The sequence below is a fragment of the Pelodiscus sinensis genome, unplaced genomic scaffold (genome assembly GCF_049634645.1).
Source record: "Pelodiscus sinensis isolate JC-2024 unplaced genomic scaffold, ASM4963464v1 ctg130, whole genome shotgun sequence".
Taxonomy (NCBI): Eukaryota; Metazoa; Chordata; order Testudines; family Trionychidae; genus Pelodiscus; species Pelodiscus sinensis.
In genome coordinates, this window is record NW_027466005.1 from 144,817 (window position 1) to 164,095 (window position 19,279).

Genomic DNA, 19,279 nt, shown 5'->3' on the forward strand with positions numbered 1-19,279 from the left:
AGCACCCAGCGCTCCCCTTCACCCTGCCCACCGTGCCACCCTCCAGCACCAGCGCTCCCCTTCACCCTGCCCACCGTGCCACCCTCCAGCACCCAGCGCTCCCCTCCACCCTGCCCACCGTGCCACCCTCCAGCACCCAGCGCTCCCCTTCACCCTGCCACCGTGCCACCCTCCAGCACCCAGCGCTCCCCTCCACCTTGCCACCGTGCACCCTCCAGCACCCAGCGCTCCCCTCCACCCTGCCCACCGTGCCACCCTCCAGCACCCAGCGCTCCCCTTCACCCTGCCCACCGTGCCACCCTCCAGCACCCAGCGCTCCCCTCCACCTTGCCCACCGTGCCACCCTCCAGCACCCAGCGCTCCCCTTCACCCTGCCCACCGTGCCACCCTCCAGCACCCAGCGCTCCCCTCCACCCTGCCCACCGTGCCACCCTCCAGCACCCAGCGCTCCCCTTCACCCTGCCCACCGTGCCACCCTCCAGCACCCAGCGCTCCCCTCCACCCTGCCCACCGTGCCACCCTCCAGCACCCAGCGCTCCCCTCCACCGTGCCGGTGCCAGCACTCTGCCCCACAACAGCACCCGCTGCCTCCCCAACTCTTCTTACAACAGCCCTTGGTGCCAGCCTCCCAGGGCCTGCACCCCCCCATGTGGCTGTGGGAGCATCGCTGCCCCTTCCAACAGTTCTCATCCCACACCCAGATTGTGCCCAGGTCATTTCCCCTCAGCACCAGATACCCCATGGCCGTGCAGCACCATCACCGTCCCCTGCACCCACCCCACAGCCCTGCCACAGCTCCACTCGCCCCACTGGCCGAGGCTGAGTGGCCCAGACCCCACCACGCACACGCCATCCTGCCCACGGTGGCCGAGCCACCCCACACTCACACCGCCTGCCTTTGTCACCCGGCATGGTAACAGCTGCACCTCAACGTGCAGCCCACTGGCTCCGTCCTCTGCCCCACAGAGCATGCGGCTCTCAGCCCCAGGCCCACACGCTCGGCACCAGAAGCAGCCCCTTGCTTGTGCCGTTGCAGGCAGACAGGGTCCTGCAGGGAGAGGCACCAGCTGGGGACTCCCCACCACTACAGGGAGGGTGCCAGGACTGGGAGCTGCTTGGAGCAGGGACCGTCTGGCCCTCTATGCCCGTCCAGAGCCTGGCCCCGCTGCAACACAGAGAATAAGCCAAAGGCAGGCAGGGCGAGCAGCAGGGAGTGGATCTGGGTCGCCCAGCTGGGAACTCCGTATGTTTCTCTGGATGATCTGCCAGGCTTCTGCCTGCTCCTGCCCTTGTCAGGAGCAGGGCCCTGGGCCCAGGGCTGCAGTAGGTCCATGCCCTGCTTAGGGAAGGGGGCAGTGCCCTGTCGGCTGCAATGCTCATGTCACAGCTCACCCCGGGTGACCCCCCAGCCTTGTGCAAACCCCCCCCCTCCCGAGCTGGGCAGGGCTGAGCAATGCAGCTGGTGCCAGGCCCTGCTGGCACAACTCCCGTACACATGTGGGCTCCGTGCCAGGGGAGCCTGGCCGCAGGCCCAGCACTGGCAGGCTCGGTGTGGGACCAAAACATCCTTTCAGGCCTCGCTGGAAAGGAGCCCCACCTCGTTCCCCCGGCAACAGGCCCCTGTGCCCGCAAACCCTTCCGCACCTGGAGCCCAGGTGCTTGGCGCTGGCAGCCTGGCGCTCCCACCTGTGCTCCTGGCAGGGCCAGGCAAGAACAGCAGCAATTCCTGCCCGGGGCTGAGCGAGTTACTGTCAGAGCAGCCAATGCCAGCCCAGGCTGTAGCAGGGCAAACTTCCCCAGCAGTGCTGTGCTCTTCCCAGCAGTGCCCTGTCAGCACCAGCTGGGATCCCTCCCAATGCTGTGAGCTTCCCCAGCAGTGCCCTGTCAGCGCCAGCTGGGATCCCTCCTATTGCTGTGAGCTTCCCCAGCAGTGCCCTGTCAGCACCAGCTGGGATCCCTCCCAATGCTGTGAGCTTCCCCCAGCAGTGCCCTGTCCTGACCCCAGCAGGGTGAGTGCTCTTCCTCTCTAATCCCATTGCTAACCCCAGATCTCCCTGACCTGTCGAACTTGATTCTATTGACTGAATTTAAAAATGACTTTGGGCAGCTGGGAAGGTGCAGCACAGCATGGCTGAGCCGGGGCCTAGACACCATGGGGATGGGCACTTGGAAGGCTCAGAGCCCAGTGGCTGCCTGGCACCTGTGTGGGAGCTGCTCCTCACAAATCTGAGCCTCACCTGTGGGCCAAGGAATCGACCCACCAGCCAGAGCCCACCGTGCCTCTGGGCCGGAGACTGGCAAGTCGGAGGGCTTCAGCCTTGCTGACCTGGGTGCCCAAGACCAAGCTGCAGCCTGGCCCGAGGGTGAGTCCTTGGCAGCGCAGGGGATCAGACACGGGGCCAGCTGGGCTCCCCGCCCCTTGCAGGCGTCAGGAGAGTAGAGACTTTCCAAAGGCCCGCTCCTAGGACACACAACTGTGGTGGGTGGTCACGGGGGTCTCTTCTGGCCTTGGCCTCTGTGGGTGCCCCGGTTCACTGCTTCCTTCCTAGGCCACAGGGACAGGCCCGCCTGCCACACCTTCCTACCACTCGCTGCTTTGCACCAGGCAATCAGTCCCTGGCTCCAGGGGCTCCCCGTGGAGGTCAGGTAGGAACTTTGGCCCCGGCACACAACTGGCTTTCCCCACCTTCCTCTGAAGCATCCACCTGGGAAGCAAATCCCCCGTCATGGGCTCCAGGTGGGCAGCGAATGGGCTGGAAGTGGAAACTCGACAAGCTGAGGCTGGAAATCGGGTAGCGGCAACGGCCGCAGCCGTTGGAACAATGGCCTAGGGGCACGGTGGGTCCTGCCCACAGCTCTGCCCCAGGGATCGCCGGGGCCAGCCCTGGCCTGTGGCCGGAGCGAAGGATGGAGCCAGGCCCTGGCCCGCCTGCCCGGCCCCGTGGCGTCGGAGGGAGGACAGTGGGCTGCCCTCGCTGCGTGTTCCCAGCACTGCCCATGGCCCCGAGCCTCCCTCCAGGGCCAGCCCAGCAGCCGGCGTGGGGCAGGGCCCTTCCTCTGAGCGCCCGCTCCAATGGGGCCAGCTCCCGCCCGCCCGGCCCCTTCCCATGGGCTGCACGGAGGCTGGGCCAGGGCCCCTGGGGAGGGAGGGCCGGGGCCGCCCCGCTGAGCTGCGCCGGGGGCCTGGCCGAACGCCCCCCCCCCATCACCTCCTTGGCTTGGGGGCTCAGCGGGGGAGGGGAACGCACAGGGGCTCTTTGGAGCACACCTGGGACTCCTCCCCAGGTTACCACGGCAACAAGTTAGTAATGACAGTGACGTTCGCCATGGCAACAGGAGTGAGGGAATGGCTGGGCCCAGCTCTGGGCTGGGGGGGGTCTGCAGCTCCTGCTCTGGGGGCTGCACTGGCTCCACTCTGGCAGGGGCCTGCGGGGGGGGGGGGATCCCAGGGCGGGGCTGGCAGGGGCCTGCGGGGGGGGATCCCAGGGCGGGGCAGCGGGGGGGGGGGATCCCAGGGCGGGGCTGGCAGGGGGCTGCGGGGGGGGATCCCAGGGCGGGGCTGGCAGGGGGCTGCGGGGGGGGGGGGATCCCAGGGCGGGGCAGCGGGGGGGGGGATCCCAGGGCGGGGCTGGCAGGGGCCTGCGGGGGGGGGGATCCCAGGGCGGGGCTGGCAGGGGCCTGCGGGGGGGGGGGATCCCAGGGCGGGACTGGCAGGGGCCTGCAGGGGGGGGATCCCAGGGCGGGGCTGGCAGGGGCCTGCGGGGGGGGGGGAATCCCAGGGCAGGGCCCCCCTCACACCAGCCCCCCATCTGCACCAGCCCCATAGAGCCCCCCTCACACCAGCCCCCCATCCGCACCAGCCCCATAGAGCCCCCCTCACACCAGCCACCCATCAGCACCAGCCCCAGAGGGACCTGGCTATGGTCAGTGGGGGGGGATGGGCGCACAGGACGGGGCTGTAGACACGAGGGGCGGCTGAGGGACCTGGCTACGGTCAGTGGGGGGGGTGGGGGCACAGGACGGGGCCGTAGACACGAGGGGCAGCTGAGGGACCTGGCTATGGTCAGTGGGGGGGATGGGCGCACAGGACGGGGCTGTAGACACGAGGGGCGGCTGAGGGACCTGGCTACGGTCAGTGGGGGGGATGGGCGCACAGGACGGGGCTGTAGACACGAGGGGCGGCTGAGGGACCTGGCTACGGTCAGTGGGGGGGATGGGGGCACAGGACGGGGCTGTAGACACGAGGGACGGCTGAGGGACCTGGCTATGGTCAGTGGAGGGGATGGGGGCACAGGACTGGGCCGTAGACACGAGGGGCGGCTGAGGGACCTGGCTACGGTCAGTGGGGGGGATGGGGGCACAGGACGGGGCTGTAGACACGAGGGGCGGCTGAGGGACCTGGCTATGGTCAGTGGGGGGGATGGGCGCACAGGACGGGGCCGTAGACACGAGGGGCGGCTGAGGGACCTGGCTACGGTCAGTGGGGGGGATGGGGGCACAGGACGGGGCTGTAGACACGAGGGGCGGCTGAGGGACCTGGCTATGGTCAGTGGGGGGGATGGGCGCACAGGACGGGGCCGTAGACACGAGGGGCGGCTGAGGGACCTGGCTATGGTCAGTGGGGAGGATGGGCGCACAGGACGGGGCCGTAGACACGAGGGGCGGCTGAGGGACCTGGCTATGGTCAGTGGGGAGGATGGGGGCACAGGACGGGGCCGTAGACACGAGGGCGGCTGAGGGACCTGGCTATGGTCAGTGGGGGGGATGGGGGCACAGGACGGGGCTGTAGACACGAGGGGCGGCTGAGGGACCTGGCTATGGTCAGTGGGGGGGGGATGGGCGCACAGGACGGGGCCGTAGACACGAGGGGCGGCTGAGGGACCTGGCTACGGTCAGTGGCGGGGGTGGGGGCACAGGACGGGGCCGTAGACACGAGGGGCGGCTGAGGGACCTGGCTACAGTCAGTGGGGGGATGGGCGCACAGGACGGGGCTGTAGACACGAGGGGCGGCTGAGGGACCTGGCTACCGTCAGTGGGGGGGATGGGGGCACAGGATGGGGCCGTAGACACGAGGGCGGCTGAGGGACCTGGCTATGGTCAGTGGGGGGGATGGGGGCACAGGACGGGGCTGTAGACACGAGGGGCGGCTGAGGGACCTGGCTATGGTCAGTGGGGGGGATGGGGGCACAGGACGGGGCTGTAGACACGAGGGGCGGCTGAGGGACCTGGCTATGGTCAGTGGGGGGGATGGGCGCACAGGACGGGGCCGTAGACACGAGGGCGGCTGAGGGACCTGGCTATGGTCAGTGGGGGGGATGGGGGCACAGGACGGGGCTGTAGACACGAGGGGCGGCTGAGGGACCTGGCTATGGTCAGTGGGGGGGATGGGCGCACAGGACGGGGCCGTAGACACGAGGGGCGGCTGAGGGACCTGGCTATGGTCAGTGGGGGGGGATGGGGGCACAGGACGGGGCCGTAGACACGAGGGGCGGCTGAGGGACCTGGCTACCGTCAGTGGGGGGGATGGGGGCACAGGACGGGGCCATAGACACGAGGGCGGCTGAGGGACCTGGCTATGGTCAGTGGGGGGGATGGGGGCACAGGACGGGGCCGTAGACACGAGGGGCGGCTGAGGGACCTGGCTACGGTCAGTGGGGGGGATGGGCGCACAGGACGGGGCCGTAGACACGAGGGGCGGCTGAGGGACCTGGCTATGGTCAGTGGGGGGGGATGGGCGCACAGGACGGGGCCGTAGACACGAGGGGCGGCTGAGGGACCTGGCTATGGTCAGTGGGGGGGGATGGGGGCACAGGACGGGGCCGTAGACACGAGGGGCGGCTGAGGGACCTGGCTACCGTCAGTGGGGGGGATGGGGGCACAGGACGGGGCCATAGACACGAGGGCGGCTGAGGGACCTGGCTATGGTCAGTGGGGGGGATGGGGGCACAGGACGGGGCTGTAGACACGAGGGGCGGCTGAGGGACCTGGCTACGGTCAGTGGGGGGGATGGGCGCACAGGACGGGGCCGTAGACACGAGGGGCGGCTGAGGGACCTGGCTATGGTCAGTGGGGGGGGATGGGCGCACAGGACGGGGCTGTAGACACGAGGGCGGCTGAGGGACCTGGCTACGGTCAGTGGGGGGGGATGGGGGCACAGGACGGGGCCGTAGACACGAGGGGCGGCTGAGGGACCTGGCTACGGTCAGTGGGGGGGATGGGCGCACAGGACGGGGCCGTAGACACGAGGGCGGCTGAGGGACCTGGCTATGGTCAGTGGGGGGGGGATGGGGGCACAGGACGGGGCCGTAGACACGAGGGGCGGCTGAGGGACCTGGCTACGGTCAGTGGGGGGATGGGGGCACAGGACGGGGCCGTAGACACGAGGGGCGGCTGAGGGACCTGGCTACGGTCAGTGGGGGGGATGGGGGCACAGGACGGGCCTTAGTCATGTGACAGACACACGCTTATAGCACTCATTAGCTAACCCGCCCCCCCAGGCCTAACACGCCGACACATGCTTAGAGCACGTGTAGTCTACCCTGGAGCCGCCCTGAGCCCCGGGATCCATTGCCCAGCTCCGAGAGGCCTGTGGGGTGCACTGGGGGGGGTGACAGCGCGTTGGGGAGCCCCCGACCCTGCACCCTGGCTGCAGCCAGCGGAGCACAGACGGGTTAGTGCTGCTCCAGGTACAGCCCAGCGGAGGTTTGACACAGGCCTGGGACAGGCCGACAGCCCTAGTGCCCTCGGGGGAGGGGGTCATGGGCCCCTGAGCCCCTGTACTGGCTTCCGTGTACATCCTCCCTGCTTCCCCACACGCCCTGTATCCCACTGCCCAGCTCCCAGGCTGCCCCAGCCAGGGGCCGTCTCCGCCTCCCTCTGTCTCCCCTGGAAGAGCCTAGTTCCCTGCCCAGGCTGGGACAGGGTGTCTGGGCCAATGCACGTGGGTGAGTCACTGGGAGTCGCGCAGCACAGCCGAGGGGGACCCCGGATCACAGCACAGACCCCCTGTGACGTAGTGGGGGTACCTGGCTGGTTTCTATGCTGCTGGCTCTGGGGGAACCCCCACTGGCTGCCGTGGGTACCACGACCCAGCAAAACAGGATGAGTCACTATGCAAACCAGTGGCCAGACACCCCCCATGGAGAGGAACAAAGGAAGGTGGAATGCTGCCTTGGCTGGGGGGCAGGGCTGGAAGTTGGGGAGTTGGTTGCTGGCTGTCGGAGGGCATGGAGGAGAGCCTAGGAGAAGGGGCTGGAGTTTAGGGGCCCAGTCTCCCCCATCTCAAGGGGGCCTGAGGCATCCTAGCCCAGTTCCTGTAACCAGATTCCATCTGTGCTGCGCTGTGCTGGAGGAGCAATAAACCACCCTCAATTCCACTGGCTGGTGCAGTCTGTTTGTGCCATTTCGGGGTGCAGGAGACGGGGAACCCCCAACGCGCCGTCACACTGGTGTCAGAAGTGGGATGCACTGCACCCCGTGGATGGAGCTTCCAGCGGCAAGCGACAAGGCGCAGTAGAAGCAAGAGCCCTGGAGCCAGGCGTGCTGGAGACAGAGCGAAGCGGTTCCTGGGAATCGTGGGGCGCTGCAGCACTAGACTGGTGAGTCTGCACCGAGGGGCCCAGCGGGCAGATGGCCTACGCCCGACTCTTGAAGGCAGAGCTGGTGGGGCTGTGCAGAAAGCAACCAAGGCCCAGCTGATTACCCAGCTGGAAGATAATGACCAGCCACAGGGCCAGGATCTTGTCCCCAGGGGAAGCAGCCAGACCCCCCCTGAGAGTGTGTCAGGCTCAGAGAGGGGGAGGAGCGCTGGAACCCACAGGAGAGATAAGACAGCTTCCCCCAGGAGGCCTGCAAGCTGCAGCCCATCTAGGGCAGGGGCCAGCCAAGCAGAGCTGCGGCGGCTGGAGATCCAGCTGCGGATCAAGGAATTGGAAGTAGAGGACCGAGAGAGGGACCGCCAGGACCGAGAAAGGGATCGCCAAGATCGAGAGAGGCAGCGGCAGCATGAGCTGGCCATGGCAGAGCGGAGAACCGGCGGGGCACCGGCTGCGCCAAGTGCAGATGGGCCCCAGGGTCCCAGGACTGCCAGATGCTTGGAGAGGCCCGTGGTGGCCCAATTGAAGGACATGGGTGACATAGACGGGTTCCTCAGTGCCTTTGAGAGGGCCTGTGGACTGCAACGGGTTCCCCCAGCTGACTGGCTGCAGGAGCTCATCCCCGCACTGAGCCAGGAGGCGGCCGGAGTGCTCAGTCAGCTGGAGGACCCACAGCCCGGGGATTACAACCGAGTCAAGGAGGCCCTGCTGCACAAGTTCGGGCTGACCCCCGAGATGTACAGGAAGAAGTTCCGGGGGGTACAGAAAGGGCCACGGGAGACCTATGTGGATCTGGTCTCCCGCCTGGCGCAATACTGCCGCAAGTGGGTGTCTGGAGTCGGAGCCCAGACTGCAGAGGAGCTGCTCAAGCTGGTCATGATGGAGCAGTTCTATGAAGCGTGCCCACCCAAACTGAGGCTGTGGCTCAAGGACCGGAGACCAGAGAACCCCCAGGAGGCCGGGAGACTGGCGGATGAGTTCACGGAGAGCCGGTCCGGGTGTGAACGGGAGTCCCGGAGAGAAAGGGAATCGCGCAGAGACCGGATCTCGGCTGAGCGACGGAGGGAGTCAACTACGGGGCGAGACCAAGGAACAGGTCGTCTGCGCCCCAGAGAACCAGCCAGGGCCTGGACAGAGACAGCCCAAAGCCTAACTTGCCATCGCTGTGGGCAAAAAGGCCACAAGAGGGCTCAGTGCACCAGGTCCCAGGACCGGGGACTTTCCAGGGTTAACTGGCTGGGGCGGGAGGAAGGGCAGGCTGCCCCAGAGGCAGGGGCTGGCCGGCAAACCTCAGCTCAGAGAGAGGGGAAGGATGCTCAGTGCACCTCCCCTGGGAGGTCTGATTCTCAGGAGGCGGATTTCTCCGTGTACCGGGTGGGGGCAGGACGGCCCCTGCGGAGCGAGTGCCTCCTACCCCTGGAGGTGGATGGTAGGAAGGTGACGGGCTTCTGGGACACGGGGGCGGAGGTGACTCTGGCCCGATCCGACATAGTGGCCCCAGAGCGGATACTACCCCACGCGCAGCTGACCCTGAAGGGCATAGATGGGTCCCCGTTTAAGGTGCCTGTAGCCCGGGTGCATCTGAAATGGGGGGCGAAGGAAGGCCTCAAGGAAGTGGGGGTGCACCCGCACTTGCCCACCGAGGTGCTGATGGGGAATGACCTAGAGGAGTGGCCCCATGAATCCCAGCGGGCTCTAGTCACTACCTGGAGCCAGAGCCAGCGGGGGGCTGACAACGTGGGTCCAGGGAAGGACTCCTGGCAGCGTCCTCAGGGTCCCATCCCAGTGGACACGGGGTCCAGCCAGGCTGGGACTCCAGACCTAGGCAAAGGTGGGGAACAGGTCCCGATCCCTGCCTCAGCAGCTGAATTCCAGGCTGAGGTGCAGGCAGACCCCTCCTTGCAGAGGCTGAGGGACCAGGCTGGCCTCCATGCAGCTCAGCCCCGGGGGAGAGGTGGCCAGGAGAGATTCCTGCGGGAGCGTGGGCTCCTGTTCCGTGAGTGGCTCCCCCCCAGGAAGGCGAGGGCATGGGGTGTCCAGCGGCAGCTGGTCGTCCCCCGAAAGTATCGCCTCAAGCTGCTGTATTTGGCCCACGACGTCCCCGTTGGGGGCCACCGGGGGATCCGGAGCACCCGGCTGAGGCTGCTCCAGCACTTCTATTGGCCGGGAATCTTTACAGCCGTGCAGCGGTACTGCCGGTCCTGTGACTCCTGCCAGAGGGGCGGGAAGGCCCAAGACAGTAGGAAAGCGGCTTGGGGGGTCTCTACCCCAGATAGACCCTCTGGGCTTGCTGAGAGAGTTATGGGAGGGGAAGACCTCCCTGGATGGAGCATCGGGGGTGGAAGCCGCCCTGGCTGTCCAGAGAAGGCTCGCTGGGCTCATGGCCCCGGCCCGAGAGACCCTGGCCAGAGATCAAGGCCAGCGGAAGGGTGGGTGTGACCCCCGAGGACAGGCCTGGGCCAGTCGCCCTGGAGTGGGGCGGCGAGTGGACAGAGGGAAGCCAATTCATGTGGGGCCTCGCCACGGCCGGCCCGAGTCAAGGGGAGCACCCATGTCCTCAGGGCGGGTTCCCACGCAGAGGACCCGAACTTCCCTAGGTCACGAGCGGAGTGACCCTGCTCAGTTCGCTCTCGGAGGGGGGAGAACTGTGACGTAGTGGGGGTACCTGGCTGGTTTCTATGCTGCTGGCTCTGGGGTAACCCCCACTGGCTGCCGTGGGTACCACGACCCAGCAAAACAGGATGAGTCACTATGCAAACCAGTGGCCAGACACCCCCCATGGAGAGGAACAAAGGAAGGTGGAATGCTGCCTTGGCTGGGGGGCAGGGCTGGAAGTTGGGGAGTTGGTTGCTGGCTGTCGGAGGGCATGGAGGAGAGCCTAGGGGAAGGGGCTGGAGTTTAGGGGCCCAGTCTCCCCCATCTCAAGGGGGCCTGAGGCATCCTAGCCCAGTTCCTGTAACCAGATTCCATCTGTGCTGCGCTGTGCTGGAGGAGCAATAAACCACCCTCAATTCCACTGGCTGGTGCAGTCTGTTTGTGCCATTTCGGGGTGCAGGAGACGGGGAACCCCCAACGCGCCGTCACACCCCCCCCCCACTATCGCACCCCCACCCACAGCCAGGGGGGACCCCGGGTCACAGCGCAGACCCCCCCACTATCGCACCCCCACCCGCAGCCAGGGGGACCCCGGGTCACAGCGCAGACCCCCCCACTATCGCACCCCCACCCACAGCCAGGGGGGACCCCGGGTCACAGCGCAGACCCCCCCACTATCGCACCCCCACCCGCAGCCAGGGGGACCCCGGGTCACAGCGCAGACCCCCCCACTATCGCACCCCCACCCACAGCCGGGGGGGACCCCGGATCACAGCACAGACCCCCCCACTATCGCACCCCCACCCGCAGCCAGGGGGGACCCCGGGTCACAGCGCAGACCCCCCACTATCGCACCCCCACCCACAGCCGAGGGGGGACCCCGGATCACAGCACAGACCCCCCCACTATCGCACCCCCACCCGCAGCCAGGGGGGACCCCGGGTCACAGCGCAGACCCCCCCACTATCGCACCCCCACCCACAGCCGAGGGGGGACCCCGGATCACAGCACAGACCCCCCCACTATCGCACCCCCACCCGCAGCCAGGGGGGACCCCGGGTCACAGCGCAGACCCCCCCACTATCGCACCCCCACCCACAGCCGAGGGGGGACCCCGGATCACAGCACAGACCCCCCCACTATCGCACCCCCACCCGCAGCCAGGGGGACCCCGGGTCACAGCGCAGACCCCCCCACTATCGCACCCCCACCCGCAGCCAGGGGGGACCCCGGGTCACAGCGCAGACCCCCCCACTATCGCACCCCCACCCGCAGCCAGGGGGGACCCCGGGTCACAGCACAGACCCCCCCACTATCGCACCCCCACCCACAGCCAGGGGGGACCCCGGGTCACAGCGCAGACCCCCCCACTATCGCACCCCCACCCGCAGCCAGGGGGGACCCTGGATTAAAGAGCAGACCCCCCCACTGTCACACTCCCACCTGCAGCCAGGGGGGACCCCGGGTCACAGCACAGACCCCCCCACTATCGCACCCCCACCCGCAGCCGGGGGGGACCCCTGGTCACAGCGCAGACCCCCCCACTATCGCACCCTCACCCGCAGCCAGGGGGGACCCCGGGTCACAGAGCAGACCCCCCCACTATTGCACCCCCACCCGCAGCCAGGGGGGCCCCCGGGTCACAGCGCAGACCCCCCCACTATCGCACCCCCACCCACAGCCAGGGGGAACCCCGGGTCACAGCGCAGACCCCCCCACTATCGCACCCCCACCCACAGCCAGGGGGGACCCCGGATCACAGCGCAGACCCCCCCACTATCGCACCCCCACCCACAGCCAGGGGGGACCCCGGGTCACAGCGCAGACCCCCCCCACTATCGCACCCCCACCCGCAGCCAGGGGGGACCCCGGATCACAGCGCAGACCCCCCCCACTATCGCACCCCCACCCGCAGCCAGGGGGGACCCCGGGTCACAGCGCAGACCCCCCCCACTATCGCACCCCCACCCACAGCCAGGGGGGACCCCGGATCACAGCGCAGACCCCCCCACTATCACACCCCCACCTGCAGCCAGGGGGGACCCCGGATCACAGCGCAGACCCCCCCCACTATCGCACCCCCACCCACAGCCGGGGGGACCCCGGGTCACAGCACAGACCCCCCCACTATCACACCCCCACCCACAGCCGGGGGGGACCCCTGGTCACAGCGCAGACCCCCCCACTATCGCAGCCGGGGGGGACCCCTGGTCACAGCGCAGACCCCCCCACTATCGCACCCTCACCCGCAGCCAGGGGGGACCCCGGGTCACAGCGCAGACCCCCCCCCACTATCGCACCCCCACCCACAGCCAGGGGGGACCCCTGGTCACAGCGCAGACCCCCCCACTATCGCACCCTCACCCGCAGCCAGGGGGGACCCCGGGTCACAGCGCAGACCCCCCCACTATCGCACCCCCACCCACAGCCAGGGGGGACCCCGGGTCACAGCGCAGACCCCCCCCACTATCGCACCCCCACCCGCAGCCAGGGGGGACCCCGGATCACAGCGCAGACCCCCCCCGCTATCGCACCCCCACCCACAGCCAGGGGGGACCCCGGGTCACAGCGCAGACCCCCCCCACTATCGCACCCCCACCCACAGCCAGGGGGGACCCCGGGTCACAGCGCAGACCCCCCCCACTATCGCACCCCCACCCACAGCCGGGGGGGACCCCGGGTCACAGCGCAGACCCCCCCACTATCGCACCCCCACCCACAGCCAGGGGGGACCCCTGGTCACAGCGCAGACCCCCCCACTATCGCACCCCCACCCACAGCCGGGGGGGGACCCCGGGTCACAGCGCAGACCCCCCCCACTGTCGCACCCCCACCCGCAGCCAGGGGGGACCCTGGATCACAGCGCAGACCCCCCCACTATCGCACCCCCACCCGCAGCCAGGGGGGACCCCAGGTCATAGCACAGACCCCCCCACTGTCGCACCCCCACCCGCAGCCAGGGGGGACCCTGGATTAAAGAGCAGACAGCCCCAACTGTCACACCCCCACCTGCAGCCAGGGGGGACCCCGAGTCACAGCGCAGACCCCCACCCACAGCCGGGGGGACCCCAGATCACAGCACAGACCCCCCCACTGTCACACCCCCACCTGCAGCCGGGGAGGACCCCGGGTCAGAGTGCAGACCCCCCCCCCATTGCCTCTCATGGGGTCTGTGGGGTGCACTGCTGGGGGCGGATGCTCCCTGCATCTGGGGCTGAGAGGACACAGGTCCCATGCCAGCCTGGCACCAGAGGGGGAGCAGCGCCCCCTGCTGTGGCATGAAGGGCTCAGCGACGGGGCCCTGGCCAGCACCCCCAGGCCAGGTAGCCTGCCTCGCTCAGGGGGCCGGGCTCAGCCCTCCGGGGGCACCGCACGCTGCTTCGGGCGGGGTTGCTGGGCTCTCTGGGCCAGAGGGAGGCCCCCGCTGTGCACGTGGGCGTTCGGCCCTTTGCCCGCAGGGCCTGGGAGTCCAGGCGCCACCGTGTCCCCGTAGTGCCAGGGGAGAGCCAGGCCAGGCCTGGGGCATGTGGGGCACCCCCTTGGCCTCCGGGCACACGGACGGGCTCAGGCCTCTCCCTGTGCGTGGCTCGTTCTGGGGGCATGAGCGGCCTGAGCTCCAGGGGGCTGGGCTGGAACTGCCCCCCGTGGGACCCAGCCTGGGCACTCTCTGGCGACCCAGGCAGGGGCAGCAGCAAGGACTGGGGAGGGCCGATGGGCGCTGGGGCCAGGTGGGGGCACAGCAGGGATGTGGGGGGCCCACAGGCCAGCCAGCTGCTACCTGCATCCGGCGCGACAGGCCCCGGCCTGGGACTGCACCGCATGGGCACTGAGCCCAGCCTGGGTCCCGGGGCGTGCCCCGCCAGCCCCTCTCCCTGCTGCCAGGAGCGCCAGGCCCCAGGAGGGCGGCTCAGCCAGGCTGGGACCCGGGGGCAGCACAGACGGAGACAGGGTCTCCTTCCCCACGGCACCGTGGCCTGCATGGGTGATGCAGGGGCCCCGTGGGGCTCGCCCCACAGAGCTCCCAGAGACCAGGGGTCCTGCGCTCACTGCCCTGCCCCCAGCCCCTCCCTGCCCCATGGGCTGCCTCAGTGCCCTGAGCCCGTCCTGATCGGGGAACCAGAGACCCGGGCACTGCCCCAGTGGCCTGTGCTCAGCTCCTAGCCCAGCCCCCAGCCCCCTCTCAGGCAGGCAGCGCACCCGGCTGCAGGGAGCTGGGCAGGGGGCAGGACTGTCAGGAGCCAGAGATTCCTGGGCGAGGCACCGAGTCCAGGCCCCCCAAGCACCGAGCACCAGCTAGACCATCCCTGACAGCGTGAGAGCCCCTGCGGCCCTGCCACCCTCGCCCCGCCCCCCGCCTGCTGCCTCGCCTCCTGCGGCCCTCGCCCCGCCCGCTGCCCCGCCCCCTGCGACCCTCGCCCCGCCCCCCGCCTGCTGCCCCGCCCCCCGCGGCCCTCGCTCCGCCCCCCGCCTGCTGCCTCGCCTCCTGCGGCCCTCGCCCCGCCCCCTGCGACCCTCGCCCCGCCCCCCGCCTGCTGCCCCGCCCCCCGCGGCCCTCGCTCCGCCCCCCGCCTGCTGCCCCGCCCCCGCGGCCCTCGCTCCGCCCCCCGCCTGCTGCCCCGCCCCCCGCGGCCCTCGCTCCGCCCCCCGCCTGCTGCCTCGCCTCCTGCGGCCCTCGCCCCGCCCCCCGCCTGCTGCCCCGCCCCCTGCGACCCTCGCCCCGCCCCCCGCCTGCTGCCCCGCCCCCCTGCGGTCCTGCGACCCTCGCCCGGCCCCCCTGCTTGGTGCTCCGCCCCCCTGCCACCCTCGCCCGCCCCCCCGTCTGCTGCCCCGCCCCCCCGCCGCCTCCCCCCCGTCTGCTGTTGCTGCCCCAAGTCCCCTGCAGCCCTCGCCCTGCCCCCTCTCGCCTGCTCAGCCCCAAGCCCCGTGTGACCCTCGCCCCTCCCCTGTCCCACCTGCTGCTGCTGCCCTGAGCACCCTGCAGCCCTGCAATTCTAGTCCCCCAGCCTCCTGCTCCTGCTGCTAAGCAAAAAAATAATAATGCATAAGAAATGTTATGTTGTACCGATAAAATGATGTCACGTACCCTTTTGTAATGTAAACAAACTATAAACCTTAACACAAATAAGATACAACTGCACTAAAAAACTCCATAAGACTCATACAGAGTTGTAAAGCCAATTTTTAACAGAAGAAGTAAAAGCCATAACAAAACAAACTTTCCAAGACACCCAAGTAATATTACAAGTAAAGCATTTCACAATATAAAAACTAAACTTACAAAAAATAAAAGTTATAAATCTGGACGTGGAAAAACAAAATTAAAACATTTTGTTAAAAAATAAAAAATATATTAAATTAGCAATCAAAAATCAAACTGTAAAAATGTAAACAAATCACCCATAACAATTGTAAACATATTAGATAATTTAAATGAAACAATTAATAAAAGTATAAAAAGTGCAATAAAATAAAAAGAAAGTGTTTAAAACTTTTTATCCATGTTAATATAAAAAATGGTTTAAAATTGTTTGTGCAATAATAATATTAATAATTGTAATAAAAATATTATATATGTGTAAATGTTTTCCCAAAAAACAAACTGTAAAATATATAAAAATAAAACAAATAAAAATAAACTCATAACAGATGCACAAACACAAAAGAAAATAAAGTTATTGTAATTAAAGTGTCTCCTTTGACATGGGAGGATGTGAAAGGAAGGTATTGAGGCCTACCCAGAATATGTCAAATGAGCACCAGTTTAATTGTAAGTGTAAAGGAAAGGCAGCATTATGAGATACAGGAGATGTAAAATAAAAACAAAATTTGATTGGATGACCAACAATAACCCCGCTTTTAAGGAAGTAAGTAACTCAGACAGCAATATGCAACAAAGTGCTGAGTACCCCAAATGGAGCAGACAAAAGTTTTTGTAAGGGCAGAATGAGACAACTAAAATCTAACTCAGCAATTGTCAGGCGAGTGGAGGAGTACCAAAATACTGAAACAGGGTAGATAAGGTTGGATGGAACAGACCAAGAGCGGACGGGATGCGAATCCAAAAAGCCAGGTCTGATCAACCAAAGCTCCCTCCCCGGCGCTGAATCTCGCTGCCGCACATAAGCTCCGAAAGGGGAACGAACACCCGTCGTAAGTTGCAACGAAAAATCCAAAGAAGGAGAAACATAAAGAAAAGAATCTCTCCTGAATGTAAGCAATGCTTCTTTCTTTCTTAACGTGAGTATTATATATTTGTTAACTCCATACATTGTTTAAAGGTAAATCAGGAGGGTATATCTTAGGAGCAGTTATTATTTCTCGTTTTTTTAACCGTACTGTTTTTCTACTTTTTATTTGTATATTACACTGTCTTAAAAGAATCAAAGATAGTGAATGAATTTAAATACAAAATTAATTATAAAGTAAATAGAAAAATAAAAATCTTTGTTTGACCCTAAAGAGAAGTATTCCTCTGTCTGTGGTTCCAAATCCTTTAAAGAACCAAACGCGGCTACCGAAAGCCCCGAGCCCCACCCTGCCATTCCTGGACATGCCTCACCGGCTGCTGCTGCCCAGCTCTGCAGCCCTCACGCCAAGGGGATCGGAATTCACTGTCCGCTGCACAGACCAAGTTTCTTTTTTCCTGTGGCTGGTTCTTGATGCAAGGGCTGGAGCGCAGGAGCTAGGAGGGGAGGCCGAAGGAACTGGGCTTGTTTGGGTCGGAAAGGAGCAGATTGAGAGGGGACAGGACAGCACCTAAAGGGTGTCACAAGGAGGGGGGGGAACTGTTCTCCTTGGCCCCTGAGCACAGGATAAGCAGCAAGGGGCTGAAACTGCAGCCAGGGAGGTTGAGGTTGGACATTAGGGAAAACTTCCTGCCTGCCGGGGGGTGAAACACTGGGATAAGTTGCCTGGGGAGGTTGTGGAATCCCCATCCCTGGAGATATTGCACAGCCGGTTGGACAGACGCCCGTCGGGACGGGCTAGGCCGGGGTGGGAGAAAGGGCCTCAGGGGCTGGATCCTGCCCGCCAAGCAGATGGATCCGGTCCATGGAGGCCCGACTGCTCCTCCGTCCAAGTGCCATGTGCTGCTCGCAGGGTGGGAGGAGGCTTCCCACGCCCCCCTGGCCCAGAGTGGCCAAGCCTCTTCTCGGGCAAGGGTGCCCAATGGGAAGGGGGACAAAGGGGCTCCCCCGCCCCTTCCTGTTCAGGCTCCGCCCCTTTTTGAAGTACCCCCGTCTAAGCGGTGCAGGGGTGGACTCGATGCCTCGCAAGGGCCCTGCAGCCCTGTCATTTCTGTGATTCTAGGGCCCTCCCTCGCCCTGCCCAGCGGGTGAAGCGGGCGGGGGCTGGCTGTGCGGAGGCGCTGGCAGCAGACCAGCGTGCCCCGTACCCGTGCCAGGGCCTGCAGGAAACGGCCCTTACGAACCAAAGGACGTTTGCTTGGGCCGCTGGGAGCCACCCCCAGCACAGCCCCGTGGGGGGAGTGGAGCTGCTCTCTCCTGTGCGTGGTGCTCGGAGCCCCGTGTCCCTGCTGCCGAGCCAGGCGCCTCTGCCCAGGGGCTCCAAGGCAGCCGCCCGGCGTGAGGAGTGGGGGCAGCGCTCGCCTCGTGGTCAGGCTCACCGACACCCACCGCCTAGCACGGCCGGACAGCAGCTTCCAGGAGAGGGCTCTGCCCCCGGAACCCTTCGGCCCGTCAGCACCAGCCAGCAAGCGAGGGCCTGCGTCCCTCCCGGCCGGCTGCGCCTCCGTGGCCAAGCCAGTAGCCACTACTGGAAGCAGCCCAGGCAGCCTGCCCTTTGCCCCCTGCTTTGATGCGGTTTGTTGGCAGCTGCTTGTGGCCTTGGGGCCGCTCTGCATGGCAGCTGCTGCCGGGACAAACTGCTCTGCAGGGCCTGGAAGCCGATTTTGCAGGGCCAGCTGCCCCGGCAGCCCGGCAATGGGGGGGTTTGGGGCTGGACACGGGTCCAGGGACAAGGAAGCAGGGCTGTGATCAGGGTTAGAGTGAGGGGGGAGGGAGGCTGCTCCTAGAGACCAGTCCATAGCTACCCAATGGCAGGACCTCGTCCCTTTCAACGTGCAGCACCCTGCCCTGTGCAGGCTCCTCGGTGCCCTGGACATGCCCAGTTACAGCACCGCACGCAGCGCCCCAGCAATGCCCCCGGCACCCAAGGGACCCCACGCCCACAGGGCTCCATGCCCGTAGCGTGGCTCTAGGAAAGCGGGAAAGGCCTCCTGTGGGCAGGTGGGGGCTTGCCCCCTACTGAGATGAGTAACATAAGGCCATGCTATGCCCCAGGCCTGTGCCAAGTTGCAGCCCAGGGCTCTGGGCCTCTGCTCCTGGAGAGACTGCAGCCTGGACAGCATCAGGCCCAGGCCCAGGCCCAGGCCCTGTGGCATGTCCGGGCTCTGCTCCCCCAGGCACGAGACCTCAGCGGGGCTGGGAAGAGGCAGAGCAGGAGCAGGCGGGGAAGTGCGGGGAACACCGAGTGGGTGTGCAGGCAGCAGCGGAGGCGGCCGGACCGGCACAAAGGCGGCGCGTGGCGCAGGGAGCAGCCGGGCCGGGCCAAAGGCGGCACATGGCGCGGGGAGCGGCCGGGCTGGGCCAAAGGCAGCACATGGCGCGGGGAGCGGCCGGGCTGGGCCAAAGGCAGCACATGGCGCGGGGAGCGGCCGGGCTGGGCCAAAGGCAGCACATGGCGCGGGGAGCGGCCGGGCTGGGCCAAAGGCAGCACATGGCGCGGGGAGCGGCCGGGCTGGGCCAAAGGCAGCACATGGCGCGGGGAGCGGCCGGGCTGGGCCAAAGGCAGCACATGGCGCGGGGAGCGGCCGGGCTGGGCCAAAGGCAGCACATGGCGCGGGGAGCGGCCGGGCTGGGCCAAAGGCAGCACATGGCGCGGGGAGCGGCCGGGCTGGGCCGGGACAAAGGTGACACATGGCGCGGGGAGAGACCGGACTGGGCCAGGCCAGGCCGGGCCGGGACAAAGGCAGCACGCGGCACGGGGAGAGGCCGAACCGGACTGGGACAAAGGCGGCACGTGGCGCGGGGAGCGGCCGAGCCGGACCGGGCCAAAGGGGGAGCGGGGAG